Below are 23931 nucleotides of genomic sequence, written 5' to 3'. Positions count from 1 at the left end.
GGTGTTGGGGGTAAAAGCCTTTGACTCAATCTGGCATGAGGGTCTGCTGTACAAACTGATGGAAAGTGGTGTCGGGGTAAAACATACGACATGAAAATCCATGTACACAAACAACAAGTGTGGTTAAAGGTTAAAATAGGCAAAAATCACACACAAATTTCTTCCCACAAGGCCGTGGGGTGAGACAGGGATGCAGCTTAAGCCCCACCCTCTTCAACGTCTATATCAATGATTTGACGCTAGAACAGTCTGCAGTGAGAAGAGTCCCCTAAGCAAACACAAACAGACCCTACAGAGCCCCAGGACAGCAACACAATTAGATCCATCGTTACAACACTGCATATATATACATTACATGACTTATTTTTTTAGATATATAGACATTTGTAATGTTCTAAATTCTTTTTGTAATGTTCTAAATTCTTTTTGAAATGTTCTAAATTCTTTTTGAAATGTTCTAAATTCTTTTTGTAATGTTCTAAATTCTTTTTGTAATGTTCTAAATTCTTTTTGTAATGTTCTAAATTCTTTTTGTAATGTTCTAAATTCTTTTTGTAATGTTCTAAATTCTTTTTTGAAAATGTTCTAAATTATTTTTTGTAATGTTCTAAATTCTTTTTGAAATTATTCTGTGAGTGAGAGAGAGAGAGAAACTTCTGTATGTGTTTACTGATAATTTGTATTGTTTATTTCACTTTTTTGTATATGATCTACCTCAATTGCTTTTGGCAATGTTAATTAACACATGTTTCCCATGCCAATAAAGCCACTTGAGAGAGAGGAGACAGGCTATGTGCTCACTGCCCACAAAATGAGGTGGAAACTGAGTTGCACTTCCTAACCTCCTGCCCAATGTATGACCATATTAGAGAGACATATTTCCCTCAGATTACACAGATCCACAAAGAATTCAAAAGTAAATTCAAAAGTAAATTCGAAAACAAATCCAATTTTGATAAACTCCCATATCTACTGGGTGAAATTCCACAGTGTGCCATCACAGCAGTAAGATGTGTGACCTGTTGCCACGAGAAAAGGGCAACCAGTGAAGAACAAACACCATTGTAAATACAACCCATATTTATGCTTATTTATTTTATCTTGTGTCCTTTAACCATTTGTACATTGTTAGAACACTGTATATATATATAATATGACATTTGTAGTGTCTTTATTGTATTGAACCTTCTGTATGTGTGATGTTTACTGTTAATTTTTATTGATTATTTACACTTTATATACTCACTTAATATGTTATCTACCTCACTTGCTTTGGCAATGTTAACACATGTTTCCCATGCCAATAAAGCCCTTGTTAACTTCTTGCGACTCCAAAGCCTCATTACAGCGTTTCCTATTCATGAAAATCGCAATTGAAATGAAATAAATATATTGAAACACAAGCTTAGCCTTTTGTTAACAACACTGTCATCTCAGATTTTCAAAATATGCTTTTCAACCAAAGCTACACAAGCAAATCAAATCAAAGCCTTTTGTTAACAAATCAAATCAAATTCAATCAAATCAAATTGTATTTGTCACATACACATGGTTAGCAGATGTTAATGCGAGTGTAGTGAAATGCTTGTGCTTCTAGTTCCGACAATGCAGTAATAACCAACAAGTAATCTAACTAACAATTCCAAAACTACTGTCTTATACACAGTGTAAGGGGATAAAGAATATGTACATAAGGATATATGAATAAGTGATGGTACAGAGCGGCATAGGCAAGATACAGTAGATGGTATCGAGTACAGTATATACATATGAGATGAGTATGTAAACAAAGTGGCATAGTTAAAGTGGCTAGTGATACATGTATTACATAAGGATGCAGTAGATGATATAGAGTACAGTATATACATATACATATACATATGAGATGAATAATGTAGGGTATGTAAACATTATATTAAGTAGCATTGTTTAAAGTGGCTAGTGTTATATTTACATCAATTCCCATCAATTCCCATTATTAAAGTGGCTGGAGTTGAGTCAGTGTCATTGTCAGTGTGTTGGAAGCAGCCACTCAATGTTAGTGGTGGCTGTTTAACAGTCTGATGGCCTTGAGATAGAAGCTGTTTTTCAGTCTCTCGGTCACAGCTTTGATGCACCTGTACTGACCTCGCCTTCTGGATGATAGCGGGGTGAACAGGCAGTGGCTCGGGTGGTTGATGTCCTTGATGATCTTTATTGCCTTCCTGTGACATCGGGTGGTGTAGGTGTCCTGGAGGGCAGGTAGTTTGCCCCCGGTGATGCGTTGTGCAGAACTCACTACCCTCTGGAGAGCCTTACGGTTGTGGGCGGAGCAGTTGCCGTACCAGGCGGTGATACAGCCCGACAGGATGCTCTCGATTGTGCATCTGTAGAAGTTTGTGAGTGCTTTTGGTGACAAGCCGAATTTCTTCAGCCTCCTGAGGTTGAAGAGGCGCTGCTGCGCCTTCTTCACAATGCTGTCTGTGTGGGTGGACCAATTCAGTTTGTCTGTGATGTGTACGCTGAGGAACTTATAACTTACTACCCTCTCCACTAATGTCCCATCGATCTGGATAGGGGGTGTTCCCTCTACTGTTTCCTGAAGTCCACAATCATCTCCTTAGTTTTGTTGACGTTAGGCCGTCTCGTCGTTGTTGGTAATCAAGCCTACCACTGTCATTTCAGATTTTCTAAAAATGCTTTTCAACCATAGCTACACAAGCATTTGTGTAAGAGTATTGTTAGCATAGCATTAAGCCTAGCATTCAGCAGGCAACATTTTCACAAAAACAAGAAAAACATTCAAATAAAATCATTTACCTTTGAAGAACTTCGGATGTTTTCAATGACGAGACTCTCAGTTAGATAGCAAATGTTCATTTTTTCCAAAAAGATTATTTGTGTAGGAGAAATAGCTCTGTTTTGTTCATCCCGTTTGGCTAAGAAAAACCCCACTACAACGCCAAACGTTTTTTCCAAATTAGCTCCATAATATTGACAGAAACATGGCAAACGTTGTTTAGACTCAATCCTCAAGGTGTTTTTCACATATCTATTCGATAATCTATCAGTAAATTATTTCGGTTTCTCATCAATTATTTGTGGCAGTCGGTTTCTCATTAGAAGCAAACGAAAAAATACTGCAGCTGGAGATTACGCAATAATTGCGACGGAGGACACCAAGCGACCACCTGGTAAATGTAGTCTCTTATGGTCAATCTTCCAATGATACAAATACGTCACAATGCTGCAGACACCTTGGGGAAAACGTGGAAAAGGTAAGCTGACTCCTAGCTCCTCCACAGCCATATAAGGAGTCATGAGGCGGTTTCAAAAATGTGGCACTTCCTGATTGGATTTTTATCTGGGTTTTTTCTGTAACATCAGTTCTGTTGCTGTTACTCACAGACAATATCTTTGCAGTTTTGGAAACTTCAGAGTGTTTTCTTTCCAAAGCTGTCAATTATATGCATAGTCAAGCATCTTTTCGTGACAAAATATCTTGTTTAAAACGGGAACGTTTTTATCCAAAAATTAAAATAGCGCCCCTATATCCAAGAAGTTAACACATGTTTCCCAATAAAGCCCTTGAATTGAAATTGAATTGAATTGAGAGAGAGAGAGAGAGAAAGATACTGTGTGTGTGTGTGTGTGTGTGTGTGTGTGTGTGTGTGTGTGTGTGTGTGTGTGTGTGTGTGTGTGTGTGTGTGTGTGTGTGTGTGTGTGTGTGTGTGTGTGTGTGTGTGTGTGTCTCACCGTCTCCTATAATAGCCAGTATAGCCAGGTCCACCTGGCGTTTCCAGTAGGACCCTTTATGCAGAGCGATGCCGTAGCCGGTGGTGGCGAAGATGTACCCACTGCCGATGGTGACCAGCTTACAGCCCTCGTCTCGACCCGCTGCATAGTTCAACACAGCAGCATCGTAGATGAAGGCATCCAGTTTACTGAGAAGGACAGAAAGAAGACAGAGAGAGAAACATATAGAGACGCAGAGAGAAACAGAGAGCGAGAGAGAGTGACAGAGAGAGAGAGAGTAACAGAGAGAGTGAGAGAGAGAGATAAAGAGAGAGAGACAGAGACAAAGAGAGAGACAGAGAGAGACAGAGAGAGAGATAAAGAGAGAGAGAGAGAGAGAGATAAACAGAGAGACAGAGACAAAGGGAGAGAGAGAGAGAGAGAGAGAGACAGAGACAAAGAGAGAGACACAGAGAGAGAGATAAACAGAGACAGAGAGAGAGATAAACAGAGAGAGGGAGACAGAGAGAGTGAGACAGAGACAGAGACAGAGAGACAGAGACAAGCCGAGAGAGAGAGGGAGAGAGAGAGAGAGAGACAGAGAGAGAGAGTGACATAGAGAGAGAGTGACAGAGAGAGAGAGACAGAGAGACAGAGAGAGAGAGACAGAGACAAAAACCGAGAGAGAGAGTGAGAGAGAGAGAGAGAGAGAGAGAGACAGAGATAGAGAGAGAGAGAGAGACAGAGATAGAAAGCGAAGGAGAAACAGGAACTCTTTAATTTTTCAAACCCTTCTGGACCAAAACACTCTCCCGGCTAGATGAAATTCACACACACACACACACACACACACACACACACACACACACACACACACACACACACACACACACACACACACACACACACACAAACACACAAACACACACTTTTCTAATAGCAAGCCACTGTCTGGCATTCACTGAATGTCAACTGGTACACAGTCCATCGTTTAACTCTAATACGGTTAACTAAGGGTGTGTGTGTGTGTGTGTGTGTGTGTGTGTGTGTGTGTGTGTGTGTGTGTGTGTGTGTGTGTGTGTGTGTGTGTGTGTGTGTGTGTGTGTGTGTGTGTGTGTGTGTGTGTGGGTGTGTGTGTGTGTGTGCGTGTGTGTATGTGCATCTTAGATATCTGAGCAGAGAAACAACAAAGCATCTCCTCAGCCAATAAAAGCACAATATTTAACACCCTCTCTCCCTGTCTCTCTCTCTCTGTCTCTCCGTCTCTCCACCCTCTCGCTTTCTCTCCACGCTCTCTCTTCCTCCTCCCAACTCAGTCTCTCCTCCCTCTCTCTGTCTCTCCTCCCTCTCTCTCCTCCCTCTCTCTGTCTCTCCACCTTTTATCTGTCTCTCCTCCATCAACCAGGGTCTGTAGTGACACCTCTAGATGCAGCCCCAAACTTCTCTCCCTCTTTCTTCTATTCCTTCCCTCTCCATCTCTTCAAGGGGTTCTCTCTCCTGGGTAAACGTCTCTAATTGGATTATATTCCCCAGTAATTAACCAATCAAATAGTTGCATTCCCTTGCTATTAATCAATCAAAATATTCTATTAACCATTCATTAACCAATCAAAAACAAGCTCTCCCCATGTCACCACCATCACCATCCCTCCTCTTCTAGTTTTTCATTTCTACTTCCTTTTCCTCTTCTATCTTCTCTCTCCCCTTTCTCCCCTCCTCCCCTTCTCCCCTTCTCCCCTCCTCCCCTTCTCCCCTCCTCCCCTTCTCCCCTCCTCCCCTTCTCCCCTCCACCCCTCCTCCCCCTTCTCCCCTTCTCCCCTTCTCCCTTCTCCCCTCCTCCCCTTCTCCCCTTCTCCCCTACTCCCCTTCTCCCCTCCTCCCCTACTCCCCTTCTCCCCTCCACCCCTCCCCCTTCTCCCCTCCTCCCCTACTCCCCTCCTCCCCTTCTCCCCTCCTCCCCTACTCCCCTTCTCCCCTCCTCCCCTTCTCCCCTCCTCCCCTCCTCCCCTCCTCCCCTCCTCCCCTCCACCCCTCCTCCCCTTCTCCCCTCCACCCCTCCCCCCTTCTCCCCTCCTCCCCTTCCCCTTCTCCCCTCCTCCCCTCCCCCCTTCTCCCCTCCACCCCTCCTCCCCTTCTCCCCTCCTCCCCTACTCCCCTTCTCCCCTCCTCCCCCTACCCCCTTCTCCCCTCCTCCCCTCCCCCCCTCTCCCCTCCTCCCCTCCTCCCCCTCCTCCCCTACTCCCCTTCTCCCCTCCACCCCTCCTCCCCTTCTCCCCTCCTCCCCTCCTCCCCTTCTCCCCTCCCCCCTCCCCCCTTCTCCCCTCCTCCCCTTCTCCCCTCCACCCCTCCCCCCTTCTCCCCTCCTCCCCCCCTTCTCCCCTTCTCCCCTTCCCCTTCTCCCCTCCACCCCTTCCCCTCTCCCCTCCACCCCTCCCCTTCTCCCCTCCTCCCCTTCTCCCCTCCTCCTTCCTTCTCCCCTCCTCCCCTTCTCCCCTCCACCCCTCCTCCCCTTCTCCCCTCCACCCCTCCTCCCCTTCTCCCCTCCTCCCCTCCTCCCTTCTCCCCTCCTCCCCTTCCCCCTCCTCCCCTCCTCCCCTTCTCCCCTCCTCCCCTCCTCCCCTTCTCCCCTCCTCCCCTCCTCCCCTTCTCCCCTCCACCCCTCCTCCCCTTCTCCCCTCCTCCCCTTCCCCTCCCCTCCTCCCTTCTCCCCTCCTCCCCTACTCCCCTTCTCCCCTCCTCCCCTCCCCCTTCTCCCCCTCCTCCCCTACTCCCCTTCTCCCCTCCTCCCCTCCTCTCCTCATTCCTCCAATATGACCTCAATACTCCTCCATCTCCCACTGTGTGATAACCATTCAAATAGCTCTCTCTCTCTCACACACACACACACACACACACACACACACACACACACACACACACACACACACATCCTCTGTCTCCTCTCCCTTTATACAGACCAGTGTTAAATAGTGCTGCTACTCCTAGTTAGCTTTTTCATTCATTCTGCTGCCTTGGTCATCAATGAAACACACACACACACACTCTCACACACACACACACACACACACACTAACTGGGTTAGGGAGATTGGTACTCCCTCTATTGGTTGTGAGTCATCCATTGATTGTTTAATACACCCCCCCACACACACAGACAGTCTATAGCCAGAGTGCAGCAACACACACCAAAAACACACACACACACAAACACACAGACATACCGACGCAGAGAGCGAGAACAGACACACACGATGAGAGACATTCAGCCCCTCATATGATGAGACATCCAGACCAGAGATAGGTGAGTGAGACCCACAGAGGGGCCCTCGCCCCTCCCCGCCGTGCCCAGGCTCCCTACCCCGTCTTCAGGCTGACCAGAGCGTCCTGAACCCCTGTCTGGTGGTACTTGGACAGGTACTCGTGCATGTTAGGGTAATTCTTCCTGATGTTCCTCTCCGTCGAACCGTTGGGGACCGTCCCAAAACGGAACGGAGGGGAGTACGCATACGGGTTCTGGAACTGGAGAAAGGGGAGGGAGGGGAGAAGGAGAAGAATGAGAACAGAAAGGATAGGGCTGCAGAGACATCTCTCTGAGAATAAGAGAAAGGACCTTAGAGTAAACAGCCTCAGAGTAAAGGACCTCAGAGTAAACAGCCTTAGAGTAAAGGACCTCAGAGTAAACAGCCTTAGAGTAAAGGACCTTAGAGTATAAAACAGCCTCAGAGTAAATCACCTCAGAGTAAACAGCCTTAGAGTAAAGGACCTCAGAGTAAACAGCCTCAGAGTAAAGGACCTCAGAGTAAAGGACCTCAGAGTAAACAGCCTTAGAGTAAAGGACCTCAGAGTCAACAGCCTTAGAGTAAAGGACCTCAGAGTAAAGGACCTCAGAGTAAACAGCCTTAGAGTAAAAGACCTCAGAGTAAACAGCCTTAGAGTAAAGGACCTCAGAGTAAACAGCCTCACAGTAAAGGACCTCAGAGTAAACAGCCTTAGAGTAAACAGCCTCAGAGTAAAGGACCTCAGAGTAAACAGCCTTAGAGTAAAGGACCTTAGTGTAAACAGCCTCAGAGTAAACAGCCTCAGATTAAAGGACATCAGAGTAAAGGACCTCAGAGTAAACAGCCTTAGAGTAAACAGCCTCAGAGTAAAGGACCTCAGAGTAAACAGCCTTAGAGTAAACAGCCTCAGAGTAAAGGACCTCAGAATAAAGGACCTCAGAGTAAAGGACCTCAGAGTAAACACCCTCAGAGTAAAGGACCTCAGAGTAAAGGACCTCAGAGTAAAGGACCTCAGAGTAAAGGACCTCAGAGTAAAGGACCTCAGAGTAAACAGCCTCAGAGTAAAGGACCTCAGAGTAAACAGCCTTGGAGTAAAGGACATCAGAGTAAAGGACCTCAGAGTAAACAGCCTCAGAGTAAAGGACCTCAGAGTAAACAGCCTCAGAGTAAAGGACCTCAGAGTAAACAGCCTCAGAGTAAAGAACCTCAGAGTAAAGGACCTCGGAGTAAACAGCCTTAGAGTAAACAGCCTCAGAGAGTAAAGGACCTCAGAGTAAACAGCCTCAGAGTAAAGGACCTCAGAGTAAACTGCTTTGGAGTAAAGGACCTCAGAGTAAAGGACCTCAGAGTAAACACCCTCAGAGTAAAGGACCTCAGAGTAAACAGCCTCAGAGTAAAGGACCTCAGAGTAAAGGACCTCAGAGTAAACACCTCAGAGTAAAGGACCTCAGAGTAAAGGACCTCAGAGTAAACACCCTCAGAAGAGTAAAGACCTCAGAGTAAACACCCTCAGAGTAAAGGACCTCAGAGTAAACAGCCTCAGAGTAAAGACCTCAGAGTAAACAGCCTCAGAGTAAAGGACCTCAGAGTAAACAGCCTTAGAGTAAACACCCTCAGAGTAAAGGACCTCAGAGTAAACAGCCTTAGAGTAAAGGACCTTAGTGTAATCAGCCTCAGAGTAAAAGACCTCAGAGTAAACAGCCTTAGAGTAAACAGCCTCAGAGTAAAGGACCTTAGAGTAAACAGCCTCAGAGTAAAGGACCTCAGAGTAAACAGCCTCAGAGTACAGGACCTCAGAGTAAACAGCCTTAGAGTAACAGCCTCAGAGTAAAGGACCTCAGAGTAAACAGCCTTAGAGTAAAGGACCTTAGTGTAAACAGCCTCAGAGTAAACAGCCTCAGATTAAAGGACATCAGAGTAAAGGACCTCAGAGTAAACAGCCTCAGAGTAAAGGACCTCAGAGTAAACAGCCTCAGAGTAAAGGACCTCAGAGTAAAGGACCTCAGAGTAAACAGCCTCCGAGTAAAGGACCTCAGAGTAAAGGACCTCAGAGTAAACAGCCTCAGAGTAAAGGACCTCAGAGTAAACAGCCTCAGAGTAAACAGCCTCAGAGAAAAGGACCTCAGAGTAAACAGCCTCAGAGTAAAGCCTCAGAGTAAACAGCCTCAGAGTAAACAGCCTGAGAGTAAAGGACATCAGAGTAAAGGACATCAGAGTGAACAGCCTCAGAGTGAAGAACCTCAGAGTAAACGACCTCAGAGTAAAGGACATCAGAGTAAAGGACCTCAGAGTAAAGAGCCTTAGAGTAAAGGACCTCAGAGTAAACAACCTCTGAGTAAACAGCCTTAGAGTAAAGGACTCTCTCTATCTCTGTCTCTGTCTCTATCTCTCTCTCTCTCTCTCTCTCTCTCTCTCTCTCTCTCTCTCTCTCTCTCTCTCTCTCTCTCTCTCTCTCTCTCTCTCCTGTCTCTCTCTCTCTCTCTCCCTGTCTCTCTCTCTCTCTCTGTCTCTATCTCTCTCTCTCTGTCTATCTGTCTCTATCTCTGTCTCTCTCTCTCTCTCTCTCTGTCTCTCTGTCTCTCTCTCTCTCTCTCTCTCTGTCTCTCTCTCTCTCTCCCTGTCTCTCTCTGTCTCTATCTCTCCTTTCTGTCTCTCTCTCTGTCTCTCTCTCTCTCTCTGTCTCTATCTCTCTCTCTCTTTCTGTCTCTGTCTCTGTCTCTGTCTCTATCTCTGTCTCTATCTCTCTCTCTCTCTCTCTCTCTCTGTCTCTCTCTCTGTCTCTCCCTGTCTCTCTCTCTCTCTCCTGTCTCTCTCTGTCTGTCTGTCTCTGTCTCTCTCTATCTGTCTGTCTGTCTGTCTGTCTGTCTGTCTGTCTGTCTGTCTGTCTGTCTGTCTGTCTGTCTGTCTGTCTGTCTGTCTGTCTGTCTGTCTGTCTGTCTGTCTGTCTGTCTGTCTGTCTGTCTGTCTCTCTCTCTCTCTCTGTCTCTTCTTGTCTCATCTCTCTCTCCTCTCCTCCCTCTCTCTGTCTCTTCTGGTCTCCTCTTTCTCCCTCTCTTTCAGGGTGTGCTGTGTGTCACTCTCTTACGTAACCTGACGGAGCAGATCTCGTCTCCCACAGTTCCCCTTCCGGCCTGCTCTCCTGTGTCTCTCTCACTCTATCTTTTCTATCTCTCCTCCCTCTCTCTCTCTCTGTCTCTCTGTCTTTCTCTCTCTCTCTCATCTCTCTCTCTCTTAGTTGGACTCTAATGGACTCTAATGGTTCCCAGGAAATGGTCTTCATTGACAACCTATTGTAGACACACTAGACTCTCCAGCAGTATGTGTCTTGTCTCCATGGACTCTAATGGTTCCCAGGAAATGGTCTTCATTGACAACCTATTGTAGACACACTAGACTCTCCAGCAGTATGTGTCTTGTCTCCATGGACTCTAATGGTTCCCAGGAAATGGTCTTCATTGACAACCTATTGTAGACACACTAGACTCTCCAGCAGTATGTGTCTTGTCTCCATGGACTCTAATGGTTCCCAGGAAATGGTCTTCATTGACAACCTATTGTAGACACACTAGACTCTCCAGCAGTATGTGCCTTGTCTCCATGGACTCTAATGGTTCCCGCTTCATTGTGATGCCCTAGGTGGACGGAGGCCTTTAGGGAACAACTGTCCTCTGTCCTTTAGGGAACAACTGTCCTCTGTCCTTTAGGGAACAACTGTCCTCTGTCCTTTAGGGAACAACTGACCTCTGTCCTTTAGGGAACAACTGTCCTCTGTCCTTTAGGGAACAACTGTCCTCTGTCCTTTAGGGAACAACTGTCCTCTGTCCTTTAGGGAACAACTGTCCTCTGTCCTCTGTCCTTTAGGGAACAACTGTCCTCTGTCCTTTAGGGAACAACTGTCCTCTGTCCTTTAGGGAACAACTGTCCTCTGTCCTTTAGGGAACAACTGTCCTCTGTCCTTTAGGGAACAACTGTCCTCTGTCCTTTAAACAACTGTCCTCTGTCCTTTAGGGAACAACTGTCCTCTGTCCTTTAGGGAACAACTGTCCTCTGTCCTTTAGGGAACAACTGCAAACTATGGTTTATACACCTTCCTCCGTCCTTTAGGGAACAACTGCAAACTATGGTTTATACACCTTCCTCTGTCCTCTGTCCTTTAGGGAACAACTGCACACTATGGTTTATAGACCTTCCTCTGTCCTTTAGCGAACAACTGTCCTCTGTCCTTTAGGGAACAACTGCAAACTATGGTTTATAGACCTTCCTCTGTCCTTTAGCGAACAACTGTCCTCTGTCCTTTAGGGAACAACTGCACACTATGGTTTATACACCTTCCTCTGTCCTCTGTCGTTTAGGGAACAACTGCAAACTATGGTTTATACACCTTCCTCTGTCCTCTGTCCTTTAGGTAACAACAGCAAACTATGGTTTATAGCCTGTCCTCTGTCCTTTAGGAAACAACTGCAAACTATGGTTTATACACCTTCCTCTGTCCTTTAGGGAACAACTGCAAACTATGGTTTATACACCTTCCTCTGTCCTTTAGGGAACAACTGCAAACTATGGTTTATACACCTTCCTCTGTCCTTTAGGGAACAACTGTCCTCTGTCCTTTAGGGAACAACTGCAAACTATGGTTTATACACCTTCCTCTGTCCTTTAGGGAACAACTGCAAACTATGGTTTATACACCTTCCTCTGTCCTCTGTCCTTTAGGGAACAACTGCAAACTATGGTTTATACACCTTCCTCTGTCCTCTGTCCTTTAGGGAACAACTGCAAACTATGGTTTATACACCTTCCTCTGTCCTTTAGGGAACAACTGTCCTCTGTCCTTTAGGGAACAACTGTCCTCTGTCCTTTAGGGAACAACTGTCCTCTGTCCTTTAGGGAACAACTGTCCTCTGTCCTTTAGGGAACAACTGTCGCCTGTCCTCTGTCCTTTAGGGAACAACTGTCCTCTGTCCTTTAGGGAACAACTGTCCTCTGTCCTTTAGGGAACAACTGTCCTCTGTCCTTTAGGGAACCAAACTATGTCCTCTGTCCTTTAGGGAACAACTGCAAACTATGGTTTATACACCTTCCTCTGTCCTCTGTCCTTTAGGTCCTCTGTCCTCTTTCAACTGCAAACTATCTGTTTATACACCTTCCTCTGTCCTTCTGTCCTTTTCCTCTGTCCTCTTTCCTCTGTCCTTTTCCTCTGTCCTCTTTCCTCTGTCCTCTGTCATCTGTCCTTTCCTCTGTCTGTCATCTTTCTCTTTCCTGTCCTCTTTCCTGTCCTCTTTCCTCTGTCCTCTTTCTCTGTCCTCTGTCCTCTTTCCTCTGTCCTCTTTCCTCTGTCCTCTTTCCTCTTTCTCTGTCCTCTTTCCTCTGTCCTCTGTCCTCTTTCCTCCTTGTCCTCTGTCCTAAGTCATCTTTCTCTTTCTCTGTCCTCTTTCCTCCTCTCTGTCCTCTTTCCTCTGTCCTCTGTCCTCTTTCCTCTGTCCTCTTTCCTCTGTCCTCTTTCCTCTGTCCTCTGTCCCCTTTCCTCTGTCCTAAGTCATCTTTCCTCTGTCCTCCTCTTTCCTCTGTCCTCTTTCCTCTGTCCTCTTTCCTCTGTCCTCTTTCTGTCCTCTTTCCTCTGTCCTCTTTCCTCTGTCCTCTTTCCTCTGTCTTTGTCCTCTGTCCTCTTTCCTCTTCCTCTTTCCTCTTTCCTCTGTCCTCTTTCCTCTGTCCTCTGTCCTCTGTCCTCTGTCCAATTTCCTCTGTCCTAAGTCATCTTTCCTCTGTCCTTTCCTCTTTCCTCTGTCCTCTTTCCTCTGTCCTCTTTCATCTTTCCTTTCCTCTTTCCTCTTTCCTCTGTCCTCTTTCCTCTGTCCTCTTTCCTCTGTCCTCTTTCCTCTGTCCTCTGTCCTCTTTCCTCTGTCCTCTTTCCTCTGTCCTCTTTCCTCTGTCCTCTGTCCTCTGTCCTCTGTCCCCTTTCCTCTGTCCTAAGTCATCTTTCCTCTGTCCTCTTTCCTCTTTCCTCTGTCCTCTTTCCTCTGTCCTCTTTCCTCTTTCCTCTTTCCTCTTTCCTCTTTCTCTGTCCTCTTTCCTCTTTCCTCTGTCCTCTTTCCTCTTTCCTCTTCCTCTTTCCTCTCTTTCTCTTTCCTCTGTCCTCTGTCCTCTTTCCTCTGTCCTAAGTCATCTTTCTCTGTCTTTCTCTTTCCTCTGTCCTCTGTCCTAAGTCATCTTTCTTTTCCTCTGTCCTCTTTCCTCTTTCCTCTGTCCTCTTTCCTCTGTCCTCTGTCCTCTGTCCTCTTTCCTCTGTCCTCTTTCCTCTGTCCTCTTTCCTCTGTCCTCTGTCCCCTTTCCTCTGTCCTAAGTCATCTTTCCTCTGTCCTCTTTCCTCTTTCCTCTGTCCTCTTTCCTCTGTCCTCTTTCCTTTCTGTCCTCTTTCCTCTTTCTCTGTCCTCTTTCCTCTGTCCTCTTTCCTCTGTCCTCTTTCCTCTGTCCTCTTTCTTTCCTCTGTCCTCTTTCCTCTTTCCTCTGTCCTCTTTCCTCTGTCCTCTGTCCTCTGTCCTCTGTCCAATTTCCTCTGTCCTAAGTCATCTTTCCTCTGTCCTCTTTCTCTTTCCTCTGTCCTCTTTCCTCTGTCCTCTTTCCTCTTTCCTCTGTCCTCTTTCCTCTTTCCTCTGTCCTCTTTCCTCTGTCCTCTTTCCTCTGTCCTCTCTGTCCTCTTTCCTCTGTCCTCTTTCCTCTGTCATCTTTCTCTTTCCTCTGTCCTCTGTCCCCTTTCCTCTGTCCTAAGTCATCTTTCTCTTTCTCTTCCTCTTTCTTTCCTCTTTCCTCTGTCCTCTTTCCTCTGTCCTCTTTTTCCTCTGTCCTCTTTCCTCTGTCCTCTTTCCTCTGTCCTCTTTCCTCTGTCCTCTTCCTCTTTCTCTTTCCTCTGTCCTCTGTCCTCTTTCCTCTGTCCTCTTTCCTCTGTCCTCTCTGTCCTCTGTCCTCTGTCCCTTTCCTCTGTCCTAAGTCATCTTTCTCTTTCTCTGTCCTCTTTCCTCTTCCTCTGTCCTCTCTCTGTCCTCTGTCCTCTTTCCTCTGTCCTCTTTCCTCTGTCCTCTTTCCTCTGTCCTCTGTCCCCTTTCCTCTGTCCTAAGTCATCTTTCTCTTTCCTCTGTCCTCTTTCTCTTTCCTCTGTCCTCTTTCCTCTGTCCTCTGTCCTCTTTCCTCTGTCCTCTTCCTCTGTCCTCTTTCCTCTTTCCTCTGTCCTTTCTTGTCCTCTTTCCTCTGTCCTCTTCCTCTTTCTCTGTCCTCTTTCCTCTGTCCTCTTCCTCTGTCCTCTTTTCCTCTTTCCTCTGTCCTCTTTCCTCTGTCCTCTGTCCTCTGTCCTCTGTCCAATTTCCTCTGTCCTAAGTCATCTTTCCTCTGTCTCTTTCCTCTTTCTTTCTCTGTCTCTGTCCTCTTTCCTCTGTCCTCTTTCTCTGTCCTCTGTCCTCTTTCCTCTTCCTAAGTCTCTTTCCTCTGTCCTTTTTCCTCTGTCCTCTTTCCTTTCCCTCTTCCCTCTTTCCTCTGTCCTTTCCTTTTCCTCTTCCTCTCTGTCCTCTTTCCTCTGTCCTCTTTCCTCTGTCCTCTTTCCTCTGTCCTCTGTCCTCTGTCCTCTGTCCTCTTTCCTCTGTCCCCTTTCCTCTGTCCTAAGTCATCTTTCTCTTTCCTCTTTCCTCTGTCCTCTGTCCTCTGTCATCTTTCTCTTTCCTCTGTCCCCTGTCCTCTGTCCTAAGTCATCTTTCTCTTTCCTCTGTCCTCTTTCCTCTTTCTTATTCCACTCTTTCCTCTTCTGTCCTCTTTTTTAAACATCTCACTCTGTCCTCTCCCTTCTCTCTTCTGCTATATATAAGAAAGAAGGAAAACAGCTGAGCTCTCTCTTCTTCAGTCGTCTCCCGTTTTTCTTATATACCTCCCTCTTCTGATATCCCTCCCCCTCTTTCTGAAACTCCTCCCTCTTCTGATATCCCTCCCCCTCTTTCTGAAACTCCTCCCTCTTCCTATATCCCTCCCCCTCTTTCTGAAACTCCTCCGTCTTCTGATATCCCTCCCCTCTTTCTGAAACTCCTCCCTCTTCTGATATCCCTCCCCCTCTGTCTGAAACTCCTCCCTCTCTGTCTCTCTCTCTCTCTCTCCTCCCTCCCTGTCTCTCTCTCTCTCTCTGTCTCTCTCTCTCTCTCTCTCTCTCTGTCTCTCTCTCTGTCTCTCTCTCTGTCTCTCTCTTGTCTCTCTCTGTCTCTCTCTTTGTCTCTCTCTGTCTCTCTCTCTCTCTGTCTCGCTCTCTCTCTCTCTCTTTGTCTCTCTCTCTCTGTCTCTCTCTCTCTCTCTCTCTCTCTGTCTCTCTCTCTCTCTCTCTCTTTGTCTCTCTCTCTCTCTGTCTCTCTCTCTCTCTCTGTCTCTCTCTCTCTCTGTCTCTCTCTCTCTCTGTCTCTCTCTGTCTCTCCCTCTCTCTCTCTCTCCCCCTCTCTCTCTCTCTCTCTCTCTCTTTGTCCTCCTCCTACTCCTCCTGTCATCTTACTCCGTAACTAATTGTCCCACAGGGAGGATAAAGAAAGAGTTGTATTGAACACAATAGATTTTTTTTATTTTCGTCCTCCTTGGTTAGTAAAATGTTCTTCTTCTCTGGGTCAAAGACCATCTAAAGGAGAGGGGAGGGGCGGGGTTTGGGAACTGACGTCAGATATACACATAGCGAATCACATCGACCTGTTTTAATCATTCGAATATGTCAATGTTCTTTATATCGGTCATCATTTAAATACTACATGAATAAATACATACATTAAGACAAAACATTAGGTAAAACCTTTTTTCTATTCTATCAAAGTCAGTAGGACTTTGACAATTTAAAATAGTCACTTAACAAATAAAAATAATCTATGTAACAGATCTTCTATCGTTGACACTGTGGCTGTTGAAAGAGAAATCAAAACAAACTTTATTTGTCTACTTTCTCTATTTGTTTATTTGTTTACTTTATTTATTTATTATGAAATACAACACCGTGAAAATGGTTTACTTTACCTTAACGAACAGAAGAGTTCAGAAAATATATTTACCAAATACACTAAAATATAAAGTAATTATAATAAGTAACACAATAAGACTAACAATAACGGGGCTATATACAGGGTATTACGGTACAGAGTCAATGTGGAGGCTATATACAGGGTATTACGGTACAGAGTCAATGTGGAGGCTATATACAGGGTGTTACGGTACAGAGTCAATGTGGAGGCTATATACAGGGTATTACGGTACAGAGTCAATGTGGAGGCTATATACAGGGTATTAATGTACAGAGTCAATGTGGAGGCTATATACAGTGTATTACACAGAGTCAATGTGGAGGCTATATACAGTGTATTACGGTACAGAGTCAATGTGGAGGCTATATACAGGTGTATTACGGTACAGAGTCAATGTGGAGGCTATATACAGGGTATTACGGTACAGAGTCAATGTGGAGGCTATATACAGGGTATTACGGTACAGAGTCAATGTGGAGGCTATATACAGGGTGTTACGGTACAGAGTCAATGTGGAGGCTATTTACAGGGTATTACGGTACAGAGTCAATGTGGAGGCTATATACAGGGGTACTGGTACAGAGTCAATGTGGAGGCTATATACAGGGTATTACGGTACAGAGTCAATGTGGATATATACAGGGTATTACGGTACAGAGTCAATGTGGAGCTATATACAGGGTATTACTGGTACAGAGTCAATGTGGAGGCTATATACAGGGTATTACGGTAGAGTGTCAATGTGGAGCTATATACAGGGTATTACGGTAGAGAGTCAATGTGGAGGCTATATACAGGGTGTTACGGTACAGAGTCAATGTGGAGGCTATATACAGGGTGTTACGGTACAGAGTCAATGTGGAGGCTATATACAGGGTATTACGGTAGAGTGTCAATGTGGAGGCTATATACAGGGTATTACGGTACAGAGTCAATGGGAGGCTATATAAAGGGTATTACGGTAGAGAGTCAATGTGGAGGCTATATACAGGGGTACCGGTACAGAGTCATAGTGGAGGCTATATACAGGTATTACGGTCAGAGTCAATGTGGAGGCTATATACAGGGTATTACGGTACAGAGTCAATGTGGAGGCTATATACAGGGTATTACGGTAGAGAGTCAATGTGGAGGCTATATAAAGGGTATTACAGGGTATATACAGGGTATACGGTACAGAGTCAATGTGGAGGCTATATACAGGTTATTACGGTAGAGTCAATGTGGAGGCTATATACAGGGTATTACGGTACAGAGTCAATGTGGAGGCTATATACAGGGTATTACGGTAGAGTGTCAATGTGGAGGCTATATACAGGGTATTACGGTAGAGTGTCAATGTGGAGGCTATATACAGGGTATTACGGTAGAGTGTCAATGTGGAGGCTATATACAGGGTATTACGGTACAGAGTCAATGTGGAGGCCATATACAGGGTATTACAGTACAGAGTCAATGTGGAGGCTATATACAGGGTATTACGGTAGAGTGTCAATGTGGAGGCTATATACAGGGTATTACGGTACAGAGTCAATGTGGAGGCTATATACAGGGTATTACGGTAGAGTGTCAATGTGGAGGCTATATACAGGGTATTACGGTAGAGTGTCAATGTGGAGGCTATATACAGGGTATTACGGTACAGAGTCAATGTGGAAGCTATATACAGGGTGTTACGGTACAGAGTCAATGTGGAGGCTATATACAGGGTATTACGGTAGAGTGTCAATGTGGAGGCTATATACAGGGTATTACGGTAGAGTGTCAATGTGGAGGCTATATACAGGGTATTACGGTACAGAGTCAATGTGGAGGCTATATACAGGGTATTACAGTACAGAGTCAATGTGGAGGCTATATACAGGGTGTTACGGTACAGAGTCAATGTGGAGGCTATATACAGGGTATTACGGTAGAGTGTCAATGTGGTGGCTATATACAGCTATTACAGTACAGAGTCAATGGGAGGCTATATACAGGGTATTACGGTACAGAGTCAATGTGGAGGCTATATACAGGGTGTTACGGTAGAGTGTCAATGTGGAGGGTATATAAGGAAACTTATATACATTCAGTTACTAATAACTTGTATACTTACTGCCTAGTAACGTGACACAAATCAAAACCGTAACACGTCAAACGACGAGGGAAACACAAAATACCTCAAATAAAACATCATTCTACATCAACATACAGGTAACAAAAAACAACACAGAATCAAATCAATGCTGATACAATTACATCTGATCAGAACCGATCGCACGTCGTTCCCACGGTGACGGATAGCAGCTCCTTACGTCCTGTCGCAGGTAGCCACTGCTTGACTTGGGCCGGGGCAATTTATTTTATTTTTTTAGGGGGGCGACTGCATACCGACTCCAGTATAAAACAAAGTGGCTCTACCTTTCTGCTCTACCTGATCATTATTATTATTATTAATATTATTATAAGTACAGAGTACTGCTGGTTTTCTGCTCTACCTGATCATTATTATTATTATTAATATTAGTATAAGTACAAAGTTCTGCTGGTTTTCTGCTCTACCTGATCATTATTATTTTTATTAATATTATTATAAGTACAGAGTACTGCTGGTTTTCTGCTCTACCTGATCATTATTATTATTATTAATATTATTATAAGTACAGAGTACTGCTGGTTTTCTGCTCTACCTGATCATTATTATTATTATTAATATTATTATAAGTACAGAGTACTGCTGGTTTTCTGCTCTACCTGATCATTATTATTATTATTAATTATTATAAGTACAGAGTACTGCTGGTTTTCTGCTCTACCTGATCATTATTATTATTATTATTAATATTATTATAAGTACAGAGTACTGCTGGTTTTCTGCTCTACCTGATCATTATTATTATTATTAATATTATTATAAGTACAGAGTACTGCTGGTTTTCTGCTCTACCTGATCATTATTATTATTATTAATATTATTATAAGTACAGAGTACTGCTGGTTTTCTGCTCTACCTGATCATTATTATTTTTTATTAATATTATTATAAGTACAAAGTTCTGCTGGTTTTCTGCTCTACCTGATCATTATTATTATTATTAATATTATTATAAGTACAGAGTACTGCTGATTTTCTGCTCTACCTGATCATTATTATTATTATTAATATTATTATAAGTACAGAGTTCTGCTGGTTTTCTGCTCTACCTGATCATTATTATTATTATTCATATTATTATAAGTACAGAGTACTGCTGGTTTTCTGCTCTACCTGATCATTATTATTATTATTATTATATTATTATAAGTACAGAGTACTGCTGGTTTTCTGCTCTACCTGATCATTATTATTATTATTAATATTATTATAAGTACAGAGTACTGCTGGTTTTCTGCTCTACCTGATCATTATTATTATTATTATTATTGATATTATTATAAGTACAGAGTTCTGCTGGTTTTCTGCTCTACCTGATCATTATTATTTTTATTAATATTATTATAAGTACAAAGTTCTGCTGGTTTTCTGCTCTACCTGATCATTATTATTATTAGTAATATAATTATAAGTACAGAGTACTGCTGATTTTCTGCTCTACCTGATCATTATTATTATTATTAATATTATTATAAGTACAGAGTTCTGCTGGTTTTCTGCTCTACCTGATCATTATTATTATTATTCATATTATTATAAGTACAGAGTACTGCTGGTTTTCTGCTCTACCTGATCATTATTATTATTATTATTAATATTATTATAAGTACAGAGTACTGCTGGTTTTCTGCTCTACCTGATCATTATTATTATTATTAATATTATTATAAGTACAGAGTACTGCTGGTTTTCTGCTCTACCTGATCATTATTATTATTATTATTATTAATATTATTATAAGTACAGAGTTCTGCTGGTTTTCTGCTCTACCTGATCATTATTATTATTATTAATATTATTATAAGTACAGAGTACTGCTGGTTTTCTGCTCTACCTGATCATTATTATTATTATTATTAATATTATTATAAGTACAGAGTACTGCTGGTTTTCTGCTCTACCTGATCATTATTATTATTAATATTATTATAAGTACAGAGTACTGCTGGTTTTCTGCTCTACCTGATCATTATTATTATTATTAATATTATTATAAGTACAGAGTACTGCTGGTTTTCTGCTCTACCTGATCATTATTATTATTATTAATATTATTATAAGTACAGAGTACTGCTGGTTTTCTGCTCTACCTGATCATTATTATTATTATTAATATTATTATAAGTACAGAGTACTGCTGGTTTTCTGCTCTACCTGATCATTATTATTATTATTATTATTAATATTATTATAAGTACAGAGTACTGCTGGTTTTCTGCTCTACCTGATCATTATTATTTTTATTAATATTATTATAAGTACAAAGTTCTGCTGGTTTTCTGCTCTACCTGATCATTATTATTATTAGTAATATAATTATAAGTACAGAGTACTGCTGATTTTCTGCTCTACCTGATCATTATTATTATTATTAATATTATTATAAGTACAGAGTTCTGCTGGTTTTCTGCTCTACCTGATCATTATTATTATTATTCATATTATTATAAGTACAGAGTACTGCTGGTTTTCTGCTCTACCTGATCATTATTATTATTATTATTAATATTATTATAAGTACAGAGTACTGCTGGTTTTCTGCTCTACCTGATCATTATTATTATTATTAATATTATTATAAGTACAGAGTACTGCTGGTTTTCTGCTCTACCTGATCATTATTATTATTATTATTATTAATATTATTATAAGTACAGAGTTCTGCTGGTTTTCTGCTCTACCTGATCATTATTATTATTATTAATATTATTATAAGTACAGAGTACTGCTGGTTTTCTGCTCTACCTGATCATTATTATTATTATTATTAATATTATTATAAGTACAGAGTACTGCTGGTTTTCTGCTCTACCTTATCATTATTATTATTAATATTATTATAAGTACAGAGTACTGCTGGTTTTCTGCTCTACCTGATCATTATTATTATTATTAATATTATTATAAGTACAGAGTACTGCTGGTTTTCTGCTCTACCTGATCATTATTATTATTATTAATATTATTATAAGTACAGAGTACTGCTGGTTTTCTACTTGATAATTAACTGCACCCAGCTAGAGTCCCAGGTCAAAATCAGTCCCAAATTAGAGGAGTATAATTTTTTAAAAGCAGACGAACTGGCTTTGATGGGGAAAATGTGAATCAACCTTCTTGTCTCCACTGAGTCCAAGAGAGAAACACCAGAAATGTTGCACTGACAAATCAACACTGGTAACACTGGCCAATCAGCTGTGTAGTGGATAGGATTCTACCGCTGCTAGAGGATCATAAACTGGAGCTATACTGTCAAGGTTCTGTGGGGGAGTTTAAACTTCCTTAGCCAACTATGTGTGTGTGTATTTTGTGTGTGTGGGTGTGTGTGTGTCCCTGCTCTCTGTCCCCCACTCCTCTAAACCCCTCTCTCTCTCTCTCTCTCTCTCTCTGATCTAAGCACCATGGATCAGCCGTGTTTCCATCCTGCAGTCCAGCTCTACATCCCAGTGTAGTGTAGGTGTGTGTGTGTGTGGGTGTGTGTGTGTCCCTGCTCTCTGTCCCCCACTCCTCTAAACCCTCTCTCTCTCTCTCTCTCTGATCTAAGCACCATGGATCAGCCGTGTTTCCATCCTGCAGTCCAGCTCTACATCCCAGTGTAGTGTAGGTGTGTGTGTGTGTGGGTGTGTGTGTGTCCCTGCTCTCTGTCCCCCACTCCTCTAAACCCCTCTCTCTCTCTCTCTCTCTCTCTGATCTAAGCACCATGGATCAGCCGTGTTTCCATCCTGCAGTCCAGCTCTACATCCCAGTGTAGTGTAGGTGTGTCCTGGGCCCCGAGCAGGCCGCACAGTAGATGGACCTTTTCACTTCTATTGGTCAGCACGGTCCACAACGCCTCGAGAACTTCGTTACTACGGTTACAATGGCGTGGCATTCATCGGTCGTAAAACAATCATTATTATTATTACGTCCCGGGAGTTTCCCCCCCCTCTCAACCAGGAAACAACTCCAGGCTTCTGTAATAGCCTGATAAATCGTGATAAATACGTACCTGTAGATGATTTAAGGACACAAACAAAAACAGGACATTAGATGTTAATGGAGACAGGATGAGGACAACAGATCCATAGAGGTAGATAGAAGGCCCATGCTAAAAAACGTTTTTTGGGGCACTAGAGTTGTCTATCAAAGTCTATGGGACAGTATGTCCATAGAGGTCGATAGAAGGCCCATGCTAAAACACGTTTTTTGGGGCACTAGAGTTGTCTATCAAAGTCTATGGGACAGTACCTCCATAGAGGTAGATAGAGGGCCCATGCTAAAACACGTTTTTTGGGGCACTAGAGTTGTCTATCAAAGTCTATGGGACAGTACCTCCATAGAGGTAGATAGAGGGCCTTTCTTTACAGCATGGGCAGCATCATTGAGGGCCTTCTCATAATTTAAGCAAGTAGCCTTGGCTTTGGTCTTTGGTATGACTCGGCCGGGGATGGAACTCCCAACCTTTCAATCTCAAGGCCGAGACAAGACCACTGAGTTTGGTCTCCATTTTAAAAGTAGTTCATTTCTTATTTTTCTTATTTCAGTAAACAAACTTAGCACCTGCCAAATGAACCTGTTAATTAAAGTCAAGCTGGTGATTTACTATCAAATGAACCTGTTAATTAAAGTCAAGCTCTGTGATTTACTACCAAATGAACCTGTTTATTAAAGTCAAGCTTGGTGATTTACTACCAAATGAACCTGTTTATTAAAGTCAAGCTTGTGATTTACTACCAAATGAACCTGTTAATTAAAGTCAAGCTGGTGATTTACTACCAAATGAACCTGTTTATTAAAGTCAAGCTTGGTGATTTACTACCAAATGAACCTGTTTATTAAAGTCAAGCTTGGTGATTTACTACCAAATGAACCTGTTTATTAAAGTCAAGCTTGTGATTTACTATCAAATGAACCAGTTTATTAAAGTCAAGCTTGGTGATTTACTACCAAATGAACCTGTTAATTAAAGTCAAGCTTGGTGATTTACTATCAAATGAACCAGTTTATTAAAGTCAAGCTTGTGATTTAATATAATCTGACCCTGTTAATTAAAGTCAAGCTTGGTGATTTACTATCAAATGAACCAGTTTATTAAAGTCAAGCTTGTGATTTAATATAATCTGACCCTGTTAATTAAAGTCAAGCTTGGTGATTTACTATCAAATGAACCTGTTTATTAAAGTCAAGCTTGGTGATTTAATATAATCTGACCCTGTTTATTAAAGTCAAGCTTGGTGATTTACTATCAAATGAACCTGTTTATTAAAGTCAAGCTTGGTGATTTAATATAATCTGAACCTGTTAATTAAAGTCAAGCTTGGTGATTTACTATCAAATGAACCTGTTTATTAAAGTCAAGCTTGGTGATTTACTATCAAATGAACCTGTTTATTAAAGTCAAGCTCTGTGATTTACTACCAAATGAACCTGTTAATTAAAGTCAAGCTTGGTGATTTACTATCAAATGAACCTGTTTATTAAAGTCAAGCTTGGTGATTTAATATAATCTGACCCTGTTTATTAAAGTCAAGCTGGTGATTTACTATCAAATGAACCTGTTTATTAAAGTCAAGCTTGGTGATTTACTATCAAATGAACCTGTTTATTAAAGTCAAGCTTGGTGATTTACTATCAAATGAACCTGTTTATTAAAGTCAAGCTCTGTGATTTACTACCAAATGAACCTGTTAATTAAAGTCAAGCTTGGTGATTTAATATAATCTGACCCTGTTTATTAAAGTCAAGCTGGTGATTTACAGGCTCCTGCAGTTAGGGAATGTTAAACTGAGCAGTGTAATTCA

General features: G+C 42.7%; 1 pseudogene; it reads right to left on the bottom strand.

Annotated features, from left to right (window-relative positions):
• The window catches only part of LOC121844489, a 70400-nt pseudogene that overhangs the window by 10910 nt on the left and 35559 nt on the right, over positions 1 to 23931 (bottom strand).

Source organism: Oncorhynchus tshawytscha, unplaced genomic scaffold (assembly GCF_018296145.1).
Source record: "Oncorhynchus tshawytscha isolate Ot180627B unplaced genomic scaffold, Otsh_v2.0 Un_contig_1500_pilon_pilon, whole genome shotgun sequence".
In the NCBI taxonomy this organism is placed as follows: Eukaryota; Metazoa; Chordata; class Actinopteri; order Salmoniformes; family Salmonidae; genus Oncorhynchus; species Oncorhynchus tshawytscha.
This window is presented reverse-complemented; position numbering and strand designations above follow the sequence as displayed.